The sequence below is a fragment of the Stegodyphus dumicola genome, chromosome 3, assembly GCF_044657685.1.
Source record: "Stegodyphus dumicola isolate Sdum_Otavi_A_Nest chromosome 3, ASM4465768v1".
NCBI classification, from domain to species: domain Eukaryota; kingdom Metazoa; phylum Arthropoda; class Arachnida; order Araneae; family Eresidae; genus Stegodyphus; species Stegodyphus dumicola.
This window is the reverse complement of record NC_140770.1, coordinates 95,886,162-95,903,350: the sequence shown is the minus strand read 5'-3', so window position 1 is coordinate 95,903,350 and position 17,189 is coordinate 95,886,162. Positions and strand designations below refer to the sequence as shown.

The following is a 17,189-nucleotide window of genomic DNA, read 5'->3' as shown; positions in this document are numbered from 1 at the left end:
GATCTCTCAGACAAAATAATATGTGATTCGAACTGTGTACTTCTCAGATTATCGCTAAAGTCCTACCTTATCCCTTACTAAAATGTTGCCAAACTGCCTGTTACCATATTCCAAAGATTAGCCGAAAGCTAAGCCGGAAAATTAAAAATACAAGAGCACGTGCATCTAACATTTAATAAATAAATATCCCTTTTTGATTTCGAGAAAATTTCAGAAAATTCTCGCGCGCGATTTACAATTCGACTGCGAATTCAAGGGCAACGCTCTGGTAAATTGCAAAAGTTGGCACAAATGCAAAGCACAAAATTTATGAACTTAATTTTGCGTAAAAATAAAGTAAAATTAAATCAGATTGATAGTACGTGATGCTTTGAAATAAATAAGGTAAAATTAAACAAGATTGTTGTGTAGCGAATTTAATTTAATTAAGTGATTCATAAAAATCAAAATTGTAATTTGTAATTATTCAAAATTTGAGCTACACAAGTTTGGTTATATTCTTTTTGGGCCTATTAATTCTAGTGTAATATATTTTGGCTTTCCGAGTTTACGCGAACTGCGTCTTCATTCTTCTACACGCAAACAATGGATAAGTATTTTTTCCTACGTAATAAACTCAGTTTTTCATGTCAAAAATTAATTTGATTTCTTAGTATTTAATATCATTAGTTGCAGAAAAATTAGCTGTTTAATTTGGCATAACTTTCATTTTTCTAACTTTAATTGCATTTCAGTTATGAGCTTTAATGAGTAGATTTTTCTTCGTTTCGCTTGTGATTTAGTTAAAGGGGGATGAAATGCCTTCTTTCCGGTTGAAAAGTCACTTTTTGCGAGTTTTCAGCGTTCTTTCGTTGGGACCCTTGCAGGGTTGTTGAAATTCCTAATCTCCCCCGGTCGCAGGTGGTGTTTATTTGGCGAGGGTTTGGCGATATAGATTTTCCGTTGAGGTTTCAAAATAGTGGTTTTGGCGAGTTTGATAACATGAGGGTATGCTGTGGTTGCAACTATTTCAACTTTCGGCGAAAAATGGGTTGCGCCAACTTGGCAGTCCGGCGCTCTCCCTTTTAACGGGTTGTTTTGTGGGACGAGCGCACTTTTTACACTTTTTGCAGTTTTCTGACACTTCTTTTGCCCTTTTAATTGGCCGGAGGCGACAGCTGACTCCGACGAAGAAAATGGAGCTTCGCCCCGATAGACCTACGGGCCTCTTGGCTAAGCGCTGTGAGCGCGGGCCGTAGGTATGGGCATCTATGTCTTCAAAAAAAAAAAAAAAAACAAATCGAAATTCTTTCATCAGTTTTTTGTTGTGTGTGTTTGTCTATCTCAAGAAAAATATACAGAAGTAAATTTCTAGAAAAATGATGCTCACCATTGATTCGTCGCTTCACTCGGAACCAGAGCGTTAATTTACAACCGTTGTTTTTGGAACCTCATTTGCTCATCCTAAAATCTACTAGAACTTCAAGGCTACCGTAATGAATCCATACTGTTCTACGAACATTTTTTCCATTCAACAGGCCGCCAGCACTGTATTTCACTTATCTTGCCGTATTGGAACCTCATTTGTTCATCCTAAAATCTACTAGAACTTCTAGGCTACCGTAATGAATCCAAACTGTTCGACGAACATTTTTTTTTTCTTTTTTCATTCAACAGGCTGCCAGCATTCCTCATGAGCTTCGATGGATTTCTTTTGTTTGATGCTCCTTAACAGATAAGTTCTTTTCTTTTTTTTTTTTTTTTTTTTGGTTAATTCTTGGTTAGTTAAATATTATAGATTTCTGCAGTTAAAATGATTGAATTAACTTAATTTGTTAATTTGTTGAACCCTAAATTTTTTTTGTAGTTGATAACTTTATCCTAATTCTATAGAAATCATTTTTCTTTGGTGTATCAATCAAGTAAAAGCATTAAATGGAATAAAGATTTATAACCTTATTAAAGTTATTGTAACTTAACTTAATGGTTAAGAAAATTAAGTTCTTCAGGAAATTATTTACTTGAATGTTTTTTTTTTTTTTTTGAATTACTCATTCGTGAGGATGATTTGAAATAGTGCTTGTATTAGAGCATTCTTGTTTCTCAGGACGAACTTGTTTGTAGAATAGTAAATGTGTCATTACTTATCTTTATCCGGTTAAACCATATTTAATTAATCTAAAAAAAATTAAATAAATAAAATTGTTATGTGCAATAATAGTATTTAAATGATGATATTGAGTGCAATATTAAGCAATAATTTTTGTTGTATTGAGGAATTCTGTGTGAAGTGGAAAGTGTAACTTGTTAAATTTTTTTTTTTTTATTTTCTCCCCGGGGAGGGTAGTGTTCTTAAATTTATAGTTTATTCTGGTATGTTTTACCAGATTTGCAATATTAAATTTAATAGTAATTACAAGGATGTTAAAAAAAATATTACTTGGAAATGTTTGATGTGTAAAACAATAGTTCAAATTTTGTTGAATATATTTTGATAATTTTTTTTCAACTAATGGATATATATATATTTATAATTGGCATTAATAGTTAAATAAATAAGTTTTTCTAGATCATTCATAGGTTAAATTTGTGTGTGTGTGCTCATGATTTTCACCCGTCTCATTCTCAAGTTGATTTCAGGGTTAATCCGAAAACACAACGCAAATGTACAGGGCTTATTGATATTAGTTTATTACTGTTGTTAAAAAATTTTAAGTGTTATGTCAACAGAGTAGGAAACCATAACATATTGGTACCGTGATTTTCTAGCATAACATATTGGTACCATGTGATTTTTGTCATAACATATTGAAGAAGTGTCAGAAAAGTGTAAAAAGTGCGCTCGTCCCACAAAACAACCCGTTAAAAGGGAGAGCGCCGGACTGCCAAGTTGGCGCAACCCATTTTTCGCCGAAAGTTGAAATAGTTGCAACCACAGCATACCCTCATGTTATCAAACTCGCCAAAACCACTATTTTGAAACCTCAACGGAAAATCTATATCGCCAAACCCTCGCCAAATAAACACCACCTGCGACCGGGGGAGATTAGGAATTTCAACAACCCTGCAAGGGTCCCAACGAAAGAACGCTGAAAACTCGCAAAAAGTGACTTTTCAACCGGAAAGAAGGCATTTCATCCCCCTTTAACTAAATCACAAGCGAAACGAAGAAAAATCTACTCATTAAAGCTCATAACTGAAATGCAATTAAAGTTAGAAAAATGAAAGTTATGCCAAATTAAAGAGCTAATTTTTCTGCAACTAATGATATTAAATACTAAGAAATCAAATTAATTTTTGACATGAAAAACTGAGTTTATTACGTAGGAAAGAATACTTATCCATTGTTTGCGTGTAGAAGAATGAAGACGCAGTTCGCGTAAACTCGGAAAGCCAAAATATATTACACTAGAATTAATAGGCCCAAAAAGAATATAGGAATAGAATACTCCCAAAAGGAACCTTTTTTTAAAGTTTTGTGTGTTACCTATATTTATTGAATATCATGTTCTTCGCCCGTAAACCACATACATTTGAAAACAGCATATCTTTAAAATTCCCGCACTGGAGATAAAACTGTTATTTTCGTACAGTGCTCGCTCGGAACTCGTTGAGTTTGTTAATCAAAAATTCGTTAAGTTTTACAAAATATGAAATAGATTAAAACAAATTCGAAATTCGGCCGTCCAGGTGCCCATGTTCGGGTGGAGGATTACATTATTCAAAATTTGATGGCTCTAGATACTGTCGTTTTTGTCACAGTGCAAGAAACATACATGTATTTATGCGGTTCTTTATTTTTTAATTTCTTCACATAAAATACAGGGCGATAATATTTGGTAACAACAATTTGCAAGGAGACACGGACACTTATAGTAAAAGAGCGCAAAATGCCGCTTCGAAACTAAGCCTTTCTAAGCTACCGCCGCTTTGGGCTAATAAATTAAATTAACAGTAAATAAAAAAAAAAAAAAATCTTATGCAGAACTAAAAATAAATTAAAAAAAATAATCACTATAAAATACAAGCAAAATTTAATTATTACGGTTAAATACAATTTTAATATTAGAATTAAATGCATAAAAATTCTTAAGGAGTCAAAAGTGTTTATCACTATGATGTATTATGAAATATAATTGAAATATAATAATTGAAAATGTATTATGAAATAAAATCCCTTTATAGAAATTGTGCTATAATACTCATCTATAATTTTAAAAAAGCAGCACAATTTAGAATTTTAAACAAAACTCTCAAAAATTCGTTTTTAAATATTTTAGTACTTTTTACTTATTTACACCAATAAAAAGCATAAAAATTGCAAGAGAAAACTGCTTGTTTGAAATTTTCTATTAGTTCAGATTTTAAATATTATTTTCTAAAAGAAGTAGTTACAAATTTCCTTACAGCATAGTAAAACCTAAAAAAATATCCAGCCCTGAAAGTATGCAATAGCTTTATAATTATTTGGAACTTTAATTATGCTTGATAAATATGCTAAATTTTTAAAAATCAATCTCAATTTCAAAAATAAAAATATGTAGAAATTCTAATTTGTAAAATGAGGCGCTACAACCAGCTTTGTCTTGACAATTATACACGCTGCAATAGGCAACTAATTTGCAAGTCGTCCCTACTCCACCGGATGTGATCAAGATGACAGCCGGCAACGCAAGGAGGTGCGGCAACGTCTCAGACGAGGGAGAAAACCCGTCTATTTCTTATAAGGTCCATATTTGGTAACTGATGACGTCAAAATTGCAATCGAAAGCCGTCTAGCGTTCATTTCAGGAGAGAATAGCCGATGAACTACGTCAGTTGTTCAATGAGACTGCGTTTCGATGTAAACAATCATTCATTCCTATAGTTCCTTTTCCTTAGGAACAACGTGTTTGTGTTTTGGATATTGTGTGTTTTTCAAAATGCAGCGATCGACAAATTTTTTCTGTGAAAGAGTTGGAAGTTTTGGTGACATCTCTAGATAGTTACAAAGAATTAATTAGCGAGGAGTTGGGCAAGTCATATGCCAATATAAACGAATAAAAAGAGGCGTGGGAGGAAATTGCGACAATTTTAAACTCCGTAGCTTTAGGAGTTAAGAGAACCGGGATGCAAGTGAAAAATAAGTGGACATGCTTTGAAATGCCGCACAAGGAAAAAAGTGGCAAATATTAAAAATAATCATTTTTGTACAGGAGGGGGACCTCCTGGCAAAGAAAAACTGACTTCCATTGAGGTTTTGTCATTGATAGGCAATACATGTGTGGAGGGTATTACCCCGATAAATTATGATATATGTGCACAGTCTGCAATCAATGTAAGTATCTAAAATATTCTATAATATTGTAAATTTTTCTGCAAGAAATCTGCATTGTTGCCTTTTATTGTTGAAGCAAAACTCCTCTTTGGATTTCTTCCTAAGAAAAAAGTTAACTTGCTCTAAACTATGTTTCACTTAATTATTTCTTGGAGTCTTATTAGTAAATCTATTGTTATTGCTTATTGTAATAAATTGTATATGTTAAAATATTTACAAAGGTACAATGCTATATATGTTTTGTGTTTTTCTTCTTACATCATGTGAATATGAATCAGTTAATAATGTTATTACCTTATCATAAAAATATGGATAAGGAATTAGAGTGATGATTTTTATAAAAATAACATTAAAATATAGTACTCTTCTGTTATCAGGACGGGATTCAGAAATCTATGGCCCACCAGTGACTGAGCGATAAAGTCGCTGACCACTGGTAGTTTAATCCAAAATTCAAATCCAGCAAACGGGCTGGCTGCATGGACGCTTCCCATGTGTAATGTGTATATGAGTCAGTTTCCTTAGAAAGTTCTTCCCGAAGGCATCCCTTCCCTTAGGCAGAGAGGCCTCGAAACTTTGCCGTAATCACATAAACAAAAACAGAAATGTATGGATATATGTGTTTAGGATGTATATGTTCGTACGTATGTATGTACACACTTACATACATACGTACATATATATATACACACATATATATAAAGTAAGAAATTTAGAACTAGTGTTTCACAATTTCCCAAAGACAACGATTTTTTTTAAATTCATAATTAATAAATTTCAAATAATCTAATAAATGCAACAAAAATTGTTTTGTTTATGTATATATATATATATATATATATATATATTCACACAGATGCATACATAAATTTCTGAATCTGGTGCTGATAACAATAGAGTACCTGAAATATTTTTCATTCTCTAATGTCATGTATTAAAATACCTCTATCTTTTATTCTGGCAGTTTTTGAATACCTAGACACTGAAATTTAAATAGTAACATGATAAAAATCATAATTTCTGAATTGCCTTTTAGTGAAAGAAAAATGTTAATGTAATTATGTTAAAATTTTATTTCCAATTTTCCATTTTTTTAGAGGTGTTCGTATGTACTTATGCTTCAAAATATATCTGTTAAAAATTCACTTTACTTATTTCTAAATTTTTGCTTTAATGAGTCTGGCAGGTATTACTGATGGCTAGATGACAGTGTTTACATAATTTCTAATAAGTATTACAGAAACTGCAAATTTAAAGAAATGTGTTAGCTGATTTCCATTAACAGATTTCTAATAATGTTTACTAATTGCAATTTATTTACCTTCAGGAAGGAAGGAAAAAACTTGCAGAAAATAGTAAGCTGTTACATTTGTTTCAAAATTTAAATCTTATTTTAAAAACATTTTTTTAAATTTTTATTTTGAAATCAGTTTTACTTTACTATAATTAGTTTTTAATCTCATGTAGTATTTTATTTTTTGGAAGCTAGTAGTTCTTCAGAAAATGTATATAAGCACCTGAAATATGCTTTTTCAACTATATTTCTATTATTGCATATTATGATAAATGATGCTGCACTGCATTAATTTTAAAAGCTTTCTCTGCTTATCTTTAAATAGTTGTATTTGCATAAATATTCTACTAAGTAATTGTTTTTTCTTTTCACAGATTATGACAGACCACAGTATCTCCAACAAAATATGGTTTGTATTTCGAAATTTTAAGGAATTTTGTAAATGTTTTTGAATGAACATTTTGTAGACAAAAAAAATTTATCTTTTATAATTTTTGTCTAGTATTGTATTATCATCCCTCTCAAAGGCAAAAGTGATACATATGCCAGTCTGTCTCTTCTGCAGTATGCAGTATGTAGAAAGTTTTTGTTTTTAAACGGAGTTAAAATATCTTTACCCCCCCCTCACCAAAACCTTTTTTTTTTTTTTTTTTTTTTTTGGCGATCTTATCATCTGAACACTTGACTTTTCTCTTTCATCAAGTGAATAAACATGTTAAACTGATACTAATGTATTATTGCATTATGTAAAAGATATATCTTTTTCTGTAGAAGTTTATTATATTTCAGGGATAAGCGTCGATAAATAGTGGCAGATTATGTGATGGTAGTGATGAAAATATTGCCATTATAGAGAATGCTGAAACGCCTAGTAGTATGTTATCCTTTATTTATAGTTATGCAAAATTATAAATTATCTCTGTATAAATTCAGTAAATAATATTTATTTCGTATGATTTCTTTTCACTTTTTTTCTAATTTTATGAATTTTTACATGTGTGACAGCAGCCAACACACCAAAATGGCATTTAGAAAAAATGAAAAGTTTGTATTCTATTTCTATAAAAATACAATATGCATGCTTTTAAAACCATTATATGCTTTTGCCCTACTTATATGTTTAAAAACATAAGGAAAACCGTACGGTTTAAAATCATAAGAAGATGTAAAAGAAAACAGTCTATGATGTAGTGCGGCCCCAACTTGTCAGCAACAGTAGTAGTTACTGCTATGAACTGGAAATTACACAAACTCGTAAAAAGGGTTTAAATCCCTTTTAATTCCACTTTAGAAATCACTTGGCGCTCACAAACTACGCCGACCCGGCGGTGTAACAAAGTAGAAAAGTACAACTAAAAATAAATGACAGGATGAATAAATAACGAGGTCACTATCTACGAGGCTCTATAACCGTAACTAACTTAACCGCATTCTAAGGTATAGCTGAGATTCAGCAAACTTATTGATTATGAAGTTGAAAGATTCAACGAACTGCCGAGAAAAGCACACAGACCGAAACGCGCGGTTCTTAAATTTCTACCTAACAACCTTCACGCTCGCGATTCAAGAAGCACACTTACAATCTCGTTTCCCTTCTATTTAACTCAATTAAGTAACAATTTACTTCTGCTAAAATTTGAATACTCTGCGCGTTCTACTACAATTTACATACTCTGGCATTGGCAACTCTAGGGGAAAGTAAAGGCTTGACAAGAAAGATAGCTTAAACTTAAAATAAATATAAACCCTACAAGTCAAATGTATGTAATTTATTATTAGCCCAGAGGGGGTTTGACCCGTAGTACTATTAGTCCCAAAACGGCATTTTGAGTCGCTTCACTTTTCAAACAGTTGCCACCAAATATTATCACCATGTATTATATTTAAATAAACTAAATACTGACGAATCTACATGAAGGTTTCAAGCACTGTGAAAAAACAATTTCACTTAGAGTCATCAATTTTTTTAATAACGCAGTTTTCCATCTGAACATGGGCACTTGGAAGCCCGAATTTTGCGTTTTGAATTTGTTTTATTATCTGTTTCAAATTTTGTAAATCTTTAACACTTTCAATGATTTTAGAGCGATTAATGGCAACACTGTACAGGAAAAACCATTTTTATCTCCAGCGCACGAGATTGTGTATTGGAAATTCTAAAAATATGCTGTTTTTTTTTTTTTTTTTTTTTTTTTTTTTTTAAATATTTTGTGATATTGCTGTTAAATTGAATTTTATGTGGTTTAAAAGTGTGAAGAATGTAATATTGGTACTTTTCCGTTTCACCGGCGCAAACGATAAAGTCGCCAATAATGATACAACCGATGCTAAACGGAATATCTTCGCTGGTAACCTTTTATGCTTCATTTTCAAAACAAGTCACAGCCATTTCTTATCAGATTGTATGTTTCTTTCAATACTGGTATACAATTACATAGAAATTTTACCTAGATAGTTAAATTTTATGCCCCAAGACCATTTGCGGTGATTAAGTCAATTAGGATACAATCACACCGCTCACTCGAAGGCGAAAATGTAGAAAAGGCAAAATCAAGGGTTAAATTCATCAATTCTAATGAGAATGCACTAGCGAAGTTAAGCAATGCGGTTTTACATAATTTCTGAGTAAGCTATTCGTACGAATGGAAATAATTCTTGCATTTAAACTTGTATTTTATATTAAGTTTTAACTTGAAATTAATGTAGATAATTACTGAGAGAATTAGTTTTTTTGTAGCATAGTTTAGGTGAGATGAAGATCACCTGGGGTCATGTGATACGAACTGGCGAATCAGGATGTTGAACCATGAAAGCATAGTAAATTTTAAATTAATGTCTTTTTACAAATTTATTGTCTTTACTTACTGGTTTTTACAAAATTTCAAACCATATTAAAATGTTTATGCCTTCAAAATAAAAAATCCTTAGAACTAACATTTATTAACATTTTTTATGTGTATGCTGTTGCCAACAAAGTCTGCTTGGCGAGATTTGCGCTGGCGAAACGGGAAAAGTACCGTGATATTTAATAAATAAAGGTAAAGGTAACACACAAAATATTCCCCCCCCCAAAAAAAACACCCAAGAGAATACTCTTTAGATTTGTCTATTTTTTTAAATTTTATAGTAAGTGCAATTATATTCAAGGTATACTTAGTATGAAATGGTGCTTATTTAGTAGTAATTTAACAGTTTTTAAGGTCAGATTTAAGAAATTTTGGATAAATTTGTTTTGTGGAATATAATGTCCCAATCGTATTTAGCAGTAGGTTAATATGTCCCATCAGTGATCAAATTACTACATGTTACTGAAAAAAAAGATGAACCGAAAGCCAAAATTTTTGGAATCATACAGATTCCGTAAAGATATTTCTAATATTACAATTTGTGCAATATTGTTTAAGAGGAAGAAGATAACACTGTAAACTAAAACTATAATAAAAATATATATAAACAATGAAACTTACTATGGCAATTACATCTGAATGATGAACTTATAATTTAAATAACAATGAGGATAACTAGTATGTGTTTTTTCTATATTCATGTCCTCCACAGAAGCTTATCATCATCTTGGCATTTTCTTTAATTGGCTTACTAATAAATTTATGAATTTAATTTTTGTTTTTTTCATTTTTAGATACAGGTTCTACAATCAGAAGCAGAAGGAGGAGAAAGAAAAGGAAAGAAATTGAAGAAACTGAAAATGAAGAAAAGGAAAATTTTAATACCCAAAAAAATATTTGTAACTTATTAGCATAGATACATAATTTGAGAAAACAGTCGAAAATGAAAAGGTTTTTATTGAAAATCAAAGAATTATTGAAAACCAATGTGTAATGATGAAAATCTTGAGAAAATGCATAAAAAGAATCTATAACTTTATTGTGTACTATTCAGTTTTGAGGGGCGTAAAAAATCGCCAAACGGTTGTTGATACCAGTGCTGCCAAAAATAATTGCGGCAACCCTAACCCAAGAAAGGAAGTATAATAGTAAATAACTATCTAAGATGAATGTTTTAATTTAGGTGAAATGTTAATTTCGTATAATACTTTTTTATTATAATTTATATAAAAAAGGCTACACATGACTGAATGGAAGCATAAGAGTAAATAACTATTTCAGATCATTCTTATAATTTATATAAAAATTGCTAAACATAACTGAATGGATGCCTGCATTGCCATTTTGCTACCGAGTTATGGCTAAAGCATAATTTCATCTCTTTGGTTCCTCAAACATAATTTTCTATAATGAATGATGCCTTTTCTATGAAAAAATTCTCGGTAAAGTGCAGGATCGCCTACTTATTTGTCTGCCGCTTTTTACAAGGGTAAAAACAATTGGATTTTTGTCAATTTTCTTTTACTTTTTTAGTGAAAATAGGTCGATGTGTATATAGATAAAAGTCAAGGGTGTGCGCAGTGCCATTTTTGTGCAATTCTGGGATTTTTTTAAGTGAAAATAGGTCAATGTGGACATGGATACCGAGTATGTACAATTCTTAAAAACGCGTCAAGCAGTGGAGGATTCTGCACTTAAAATTCTATTGCAGACTTTTCGTCACGGGCAATTCCCAAATTATTAAATCCATAGGATATCAAAAACGGATTTAAAAATTAAACTAGTATTTCAATGGCATCTTAAAAAATATAGAATTTTATAAACTTACGCAATCTGAAATCAGCGCATACGCTAGATTTGGTGCGATGTTAAATGGGTGCGTTTGCTAGATTTGGCACTTTTGCATATACATTTTCGCTACAATTTTTTTACGGTCCTCAAAACGGAATACTACCCTTTATTGTTTATTCTGATACATTTCTGAAATGGGTTATATATTTTAAAAATACACAATTTAGGTTTGAATTCGATACTGAATTACTGATTATTTTGTTTAAAAATTAGAAATCCTCATATTTCCTGAACAATTTTGGCATTATTAGATCTTTAATGATTGTAAGAATACACTTTTGACACATGAAATTTTATTCTCAGTTAAACATATTGGTGAAAGACATCAGTGCCATGGCCTACTTGAACACTGAAGATCTATACACATTCTTCTGATAAAGCATTATTTCCATATGTCCATACACCTGGCACAGCATGTTTTAATATAGCCTTGGTATTTCTCTGATTTTAAAACAGCTTTTCTTATCCAACATTGTTTCATTTCATCTGTAACAGCGTTACTGCATTACACCTTACTTTCATGATGTGTACACACAAAACTGCACAACTAGGCAGTTTCACGACTGAGACAGACAGACCTCAGGTTTCGAGGTTTCACTGACCAGACTACCAATTGCATCACATGCCAGCAATTCATTCAATGTATTTATTGATAACAGGTTATATCTGAAATAGGTGATATTAAAATACACAATTTAGGTTTAGTTTTGAATATAGTTTGGTATAGTTTAGTTTTGAATTTAACATCAAATTATAATAAAATGTGTTTATTTTATAATTAAAAATCCATTACTGTTGATATTATCAGATCTTCAATTCATTATAGCCAGCTTTGGATTTTTCCTAAAATCAAACCTTTAAAATTTATAAGCTAATATTTACTTTAGAGTATAATCACAATACTTCACACACACTTAATTTTAGAAAATGTCCTCATTTAACTCAATTTCTGAACTTGTTACTACATACGTCTGGCAGAATTGCCATGTTTTCGGCACATTTTTTAAGTATACATTTGAACAACTCACGTATGCATGTGTTGTGTTTGAGTACATGAACACATGAATGCTTTATACTTATCAGTTCCCCATTCCTCTCCAATCCACCAACTGTAAATATTGGCCCTACAGATTGTTATTTTCTAATTTTTTTTAAAATTTTTTATAAAGAAAATTTACTTATAAAGATAGCAAAACTGATTTTTGACAATTCACAAAGTTGACAATGAATTAGTCAATTTTTGTAGAGGTCCGGATAATCAGAAAGTATCTTTTAAAAGAAAAACACCACCAGAATTTACCATCGGCATACATTTTGGAACAAACATAAGAATCCTACTTATCTCATAAAATGCTCTCAATATTTTAATAATAGCAAAATATCTTTCAACTGCCTCATGATACTCTATGCTTTCCACTGTATAAAAATTCTTGTGATAAATTTGAACTTATTAGAGCTGTCATCAAATGTGTTTCTAATGGATAACCTGTCTCAGAAGAGAAAAATATGCTCTGATAAAACATTTAAGTCCGAATTCCATTTAAACTCCATATGAAAGAATCTTACTTAAAATTCAGAACAGAGAGTAAAAAATGGATCTCTAAATCAGGGGTTTCCAACCCTAGTCCTGTGAGCACCATGGTGTTCGCCATTATCCAATCACAATATTTTTTTTTTTACTTTTCAATAAAATTCTATGTGAAAGTTTCCTCATTTTTTTAATGAAATTGAAATTGCGTCCAATACAGATACCAGCACAAAGCGAAATGCGACTGATCTTTTTTTTTTTTTTTTATGTGCATGTACTCTTAACTCTATCCAACTATAAATTCACCTTAAAAAAGTAAACAGTCCACCGATCAACAGATATTCTAGAATGTTATCTTAGGGACAAAAAGTTTGGGAACTTCAGCTCTAAATAATATAAAAGGATATAGAGACCAGTATGTATTTGAAATCAGGACAAGTACAATAACTAGTTACACATTCAAATATTTTGCCATGGCTTGTGGGTCCCCAAGAATACATTATGAAATTTTTATTCATAATGTATTCCATGAAGGGGGTGTCACCTTTGCCAGAGGTTCATTGTGGCTCACTTTTGGTTTTTAGTACCTTCAAAATTCAAGGCTAATTCATTACGCAGTGCAATAGCAACACTTGATGAGTTAGCACTTTCTGATAGCTCTGGATCTTCATCTTCAAAAACATCAATCTCTGGATTCTCTACACCACATTTTAAGCATATGTTATGCAAAACAGCTGTAGCAACTACCATTTTACATACCTTATTCGGCGAATACAAGAATGTTCCACCGGTATCATGTAGTGCTCTAAATCTAGATTTCATCACACCAAAACATCTTTCCACAGCACCACGACCTTTCCTATGTTTTTCATTGTAGAGATATTCTCGAGGTAAACTCGGACTTGAAAAAGGTGTCATCAAAATTGGGCTCTAGAGGATATCCACTGCCTCCCAGTAAATAACCATGATGAGAAAAATTCTTGACTCAAAACAGTGTTTGACCCCACACGAACTCCATATAAAAACATCATGCGCACTGTCTGGCCATTGTGTTACAACATTTAGAACTTTGAGATCAGCATCACATACCTGGCAAAAGATACAAATTGTAAGTTAAAAGAAAATCTCATTTAAAATTTTAATACATTAATTTTTAACATGAAACATAGTTCAGACTCTGATAAATCAAAATCAATCATTTCAAGGATTTTACTTCCTATTTTTATTAAAAAAAAATTTAATAAGTATAACAAAAACATGCAATCAAATGTTATATTTTAACAATTCAGTAAAAAAAGAGGGACAATTTTAATTAAAAAAAAACATGTTTCATGGAGCAATCTGATTACAATAAACCATATTTATTATTATACAGTTTTTTACCATTTGGATATTAATCGAAAATTTATTTTTCCGGTTAATGTAGACAAACCAGTCAGGTACTACTGGTTTGTTAATAATAATATGTGTGCAATCAACTGCACCTAACACATTCGGAAAGCCTGAGACTTGGTAAAATCCTTGCTGAATTTCAAATAGTTGATTTTCAGTATTCGGATATTTTATATATTTATGTGCTATCGGATATTTTATATATTTATGTGCTAACTGCATAAGGGCAGAAAGTACATAGTTGAAAAATCTGCACATTGTTGGCTGTTACACTTCTGCATGAAAAACATCCGCAAGTGCATGCTGGAAACTACCAGTGGATAAGAAACGAGGGGTACACAGAACCTAAAAAATAACGCAAGCACTTTTTTAGAATAACTATAATACTTTTTTGCAAATGAATGAGGATTCTAACTTTTGTATAAAATGCAGAAAATAAAATCTCATAACAACAAAAAACTATGCTACATAAAGAACAATTTTCTCCATTTCTTTCTAGAAGTATGACATGCCATTATGGAAGGTAAAGAAACATTGGTATAAGTTTACAATTGGATGCCCCTTGTTTTTTTTTTGCGATTATCTTTTGACGCCAAGATCGGCACCAGAAAGGTACAATCTCAAGATGGCCGCTACACAAAACCAAAATAAGAAGTCAAAGAATTGCACAAACTCTGTGTCCATGTACACATCGATCTGTTTTCACTTAAAAAACAGCCTAGAATTGCACAAACTAGGCATTGCACACTGCCTGAAATTTATCCATGTGCACATCAACCTATTTTCATTTAAATAAAATCAGGAAGCTAAAACAAAGTTAAAACTATCATGGTAACCAGAAGTGAGGTATAATCGCAGAGTCAAAATATTTTACTCATGACAAATGTTTCTTAAATTGAATTCGGTATTTACATATTATCCAGTCGACCATGAAACTGTCACCAGTCAGCACGACCATACCAATTACAGGCGAAATTAATATCACACCACACTCGTAATATCCGTGGTTTCATTTGAATGCAACTCCAAATGATTCTTGGTAACAGGGGCGTAGCTAGAGGGGGGCATCTGTCCCCGGGCGCAGAATCCAAGGGGCGCCAAACTGATGTTACGACATTTTAGAATTAAATGTTTTCCATCCTTGGCAAGCAGTAGGGGGCGCGAAATCTTCAGTTGTCCCTGGGCGCTGAAAACCCTAGCTACGACTCTGCTTGGTAAGCTCGATAGAATCACACTTGTGATTGCACTCCAGTTCTTTTACAGCTGGTCGAGAGAATTAACATCTACTGAATGTGAAAATAGGCAACGAAACAGTAAGAGATTGGAACAATTACCTGTGGACAGATTGCATTCATAGCGTTCTAAAAGGAGCTTTCAGTAAAATCTGAGGACAAATAAAACAGTAGTAATCAACGAAAGTTTTTCCATGAAATGGGTCAAATACTTGCAGAGCAGGGTCATTTCATGTATTCTGCAGAGCGATTGACGTATGGTTTGTTGTAAGTGCTGTATACAAATATGTGGCTCAGAATTCCATAGGAGCAATTGTCACTGTAAAACGGCTTACATTTCTGAAACTCAGCCAACACATTTCAAGAAGAAAGAAAATATAATCCAGTTTTATACAGAAATGTGGAGAAGCAATCTGTTTAAGAAAACAGATGCCTCTGTGGAGGACACTCTCGGGAAAAGTGACGTGCATTCCCACTATATATGGAGGAAAAAACAATGTTTTATTGTATAATAATCTATTAGTACAGTAAATACATTTAATTTCTTTGTATTTATTTATGTAATGCTGCTTTTCGTGTGATCATGTTTCACGGAAGTAAGGTGGGTTATCAGACAGATCGTAATTCACATGTTGTGAAAATACTAAACTATTAATATTCATGTGAAAGTCTGCAATAACTTTTCATGGAACTAAGCTGATATGCGCCCTCAAATAGCCAAACATTTTTGGCGAGAAACTCCACACTGCCATATTACTATCTAAATTTTTTGTCTACATTTCGAACTTTAAGCCTAAAATGTCTCCAAAAACGCGGTTCAGAAACTAGGTTTTGAACACACAATTTAAGCTAAAAATCCGAAACAAAAACAAAAAATTTAGATAGCAAAAACGTAAAGTTTCTAACCAAAAATATTTGACAAGAATACATGTACACAACAATATGTTTTAACTTAAAAAAACATCTATGAATGGCACAATCTAGGTTACGAACTACGCACATCTCGCTTTAATAAATTAACAATAAATTTCAAAGAATACCATGTACACAGCACCCTGTTTAAACTTCAAAAAAAATCTACGAATTGCACAATTTAGGCTACGAACTACGCACACATCGCTTTAATAGATTAACATAACAATAAATTTCAAAGAATACCATGTACACAGCATCCTGTTTAAACTTAAAAAAACATCTATGAATTGCATAATTTAGGCAACGAACTAATCTACGAACTACGCACACCTCGCTTTAATAAATTAACATAACAACAATAAATTTTAAAGAATAACATGTACACAGCGTTCTGTTTCAACTTTAAAAAACATCTACGAATTGCACTAATCAACAAAATAAACTAAAATAAATTCCAAACAATTTAAAAACAACAATAACGACAGAAATTCATACTAAAAAATCAATGAACATAACATTCTAAAAAATAAGAACAACCCAAGAGGCTGATCTTTGGTGTGTATTTAATTATGGCAAAGCACACTAGGGCTATCTGCTTAAGGAGAGGGATGCCTTCGTGGAGGACTTTTGAAGGGAAACTGGCTCGTATACACGTTACACATGGGGAAAACCACGAAAACACCCATGCAGCCAGCCCGTTCGCGGGATTCGAACCTCGGACCGAACTACCAGTGTTCAGCGACTTTAACGCTCGGCCGCAGGTGGGCAGGCTGATCTTTGGAATATGGTAACAGGTAGTTTGGCGACATTTTGGAGGCGATAAAGGTTACTACCT

The 17,189-nt window shown here is 32.0% G+C and overlaps 1 long non-coding RNA gene across 1 annotated transcript; it reads left to right on the top strand.

The window, feature by feature from the left end:
* The first annotated feature begins 4,651 nt into the window (after positions 1–4,651).
* Positions 4,652–11,466, top strand: LOC146998046 (uncharacterized). The gene is made up of 4 exons (XR_015040239.1): positions 4,652–5,296; positions 6,965–6,999; positions 7,380–7,464; positions 10,231–11,466. It is a non-coding gene; the product is annotated as an uncharacterized LOC146998046 (long non-coding RNA).
* Positions 11,467–17,189: the final 5,723 nt, after the last annotated feature.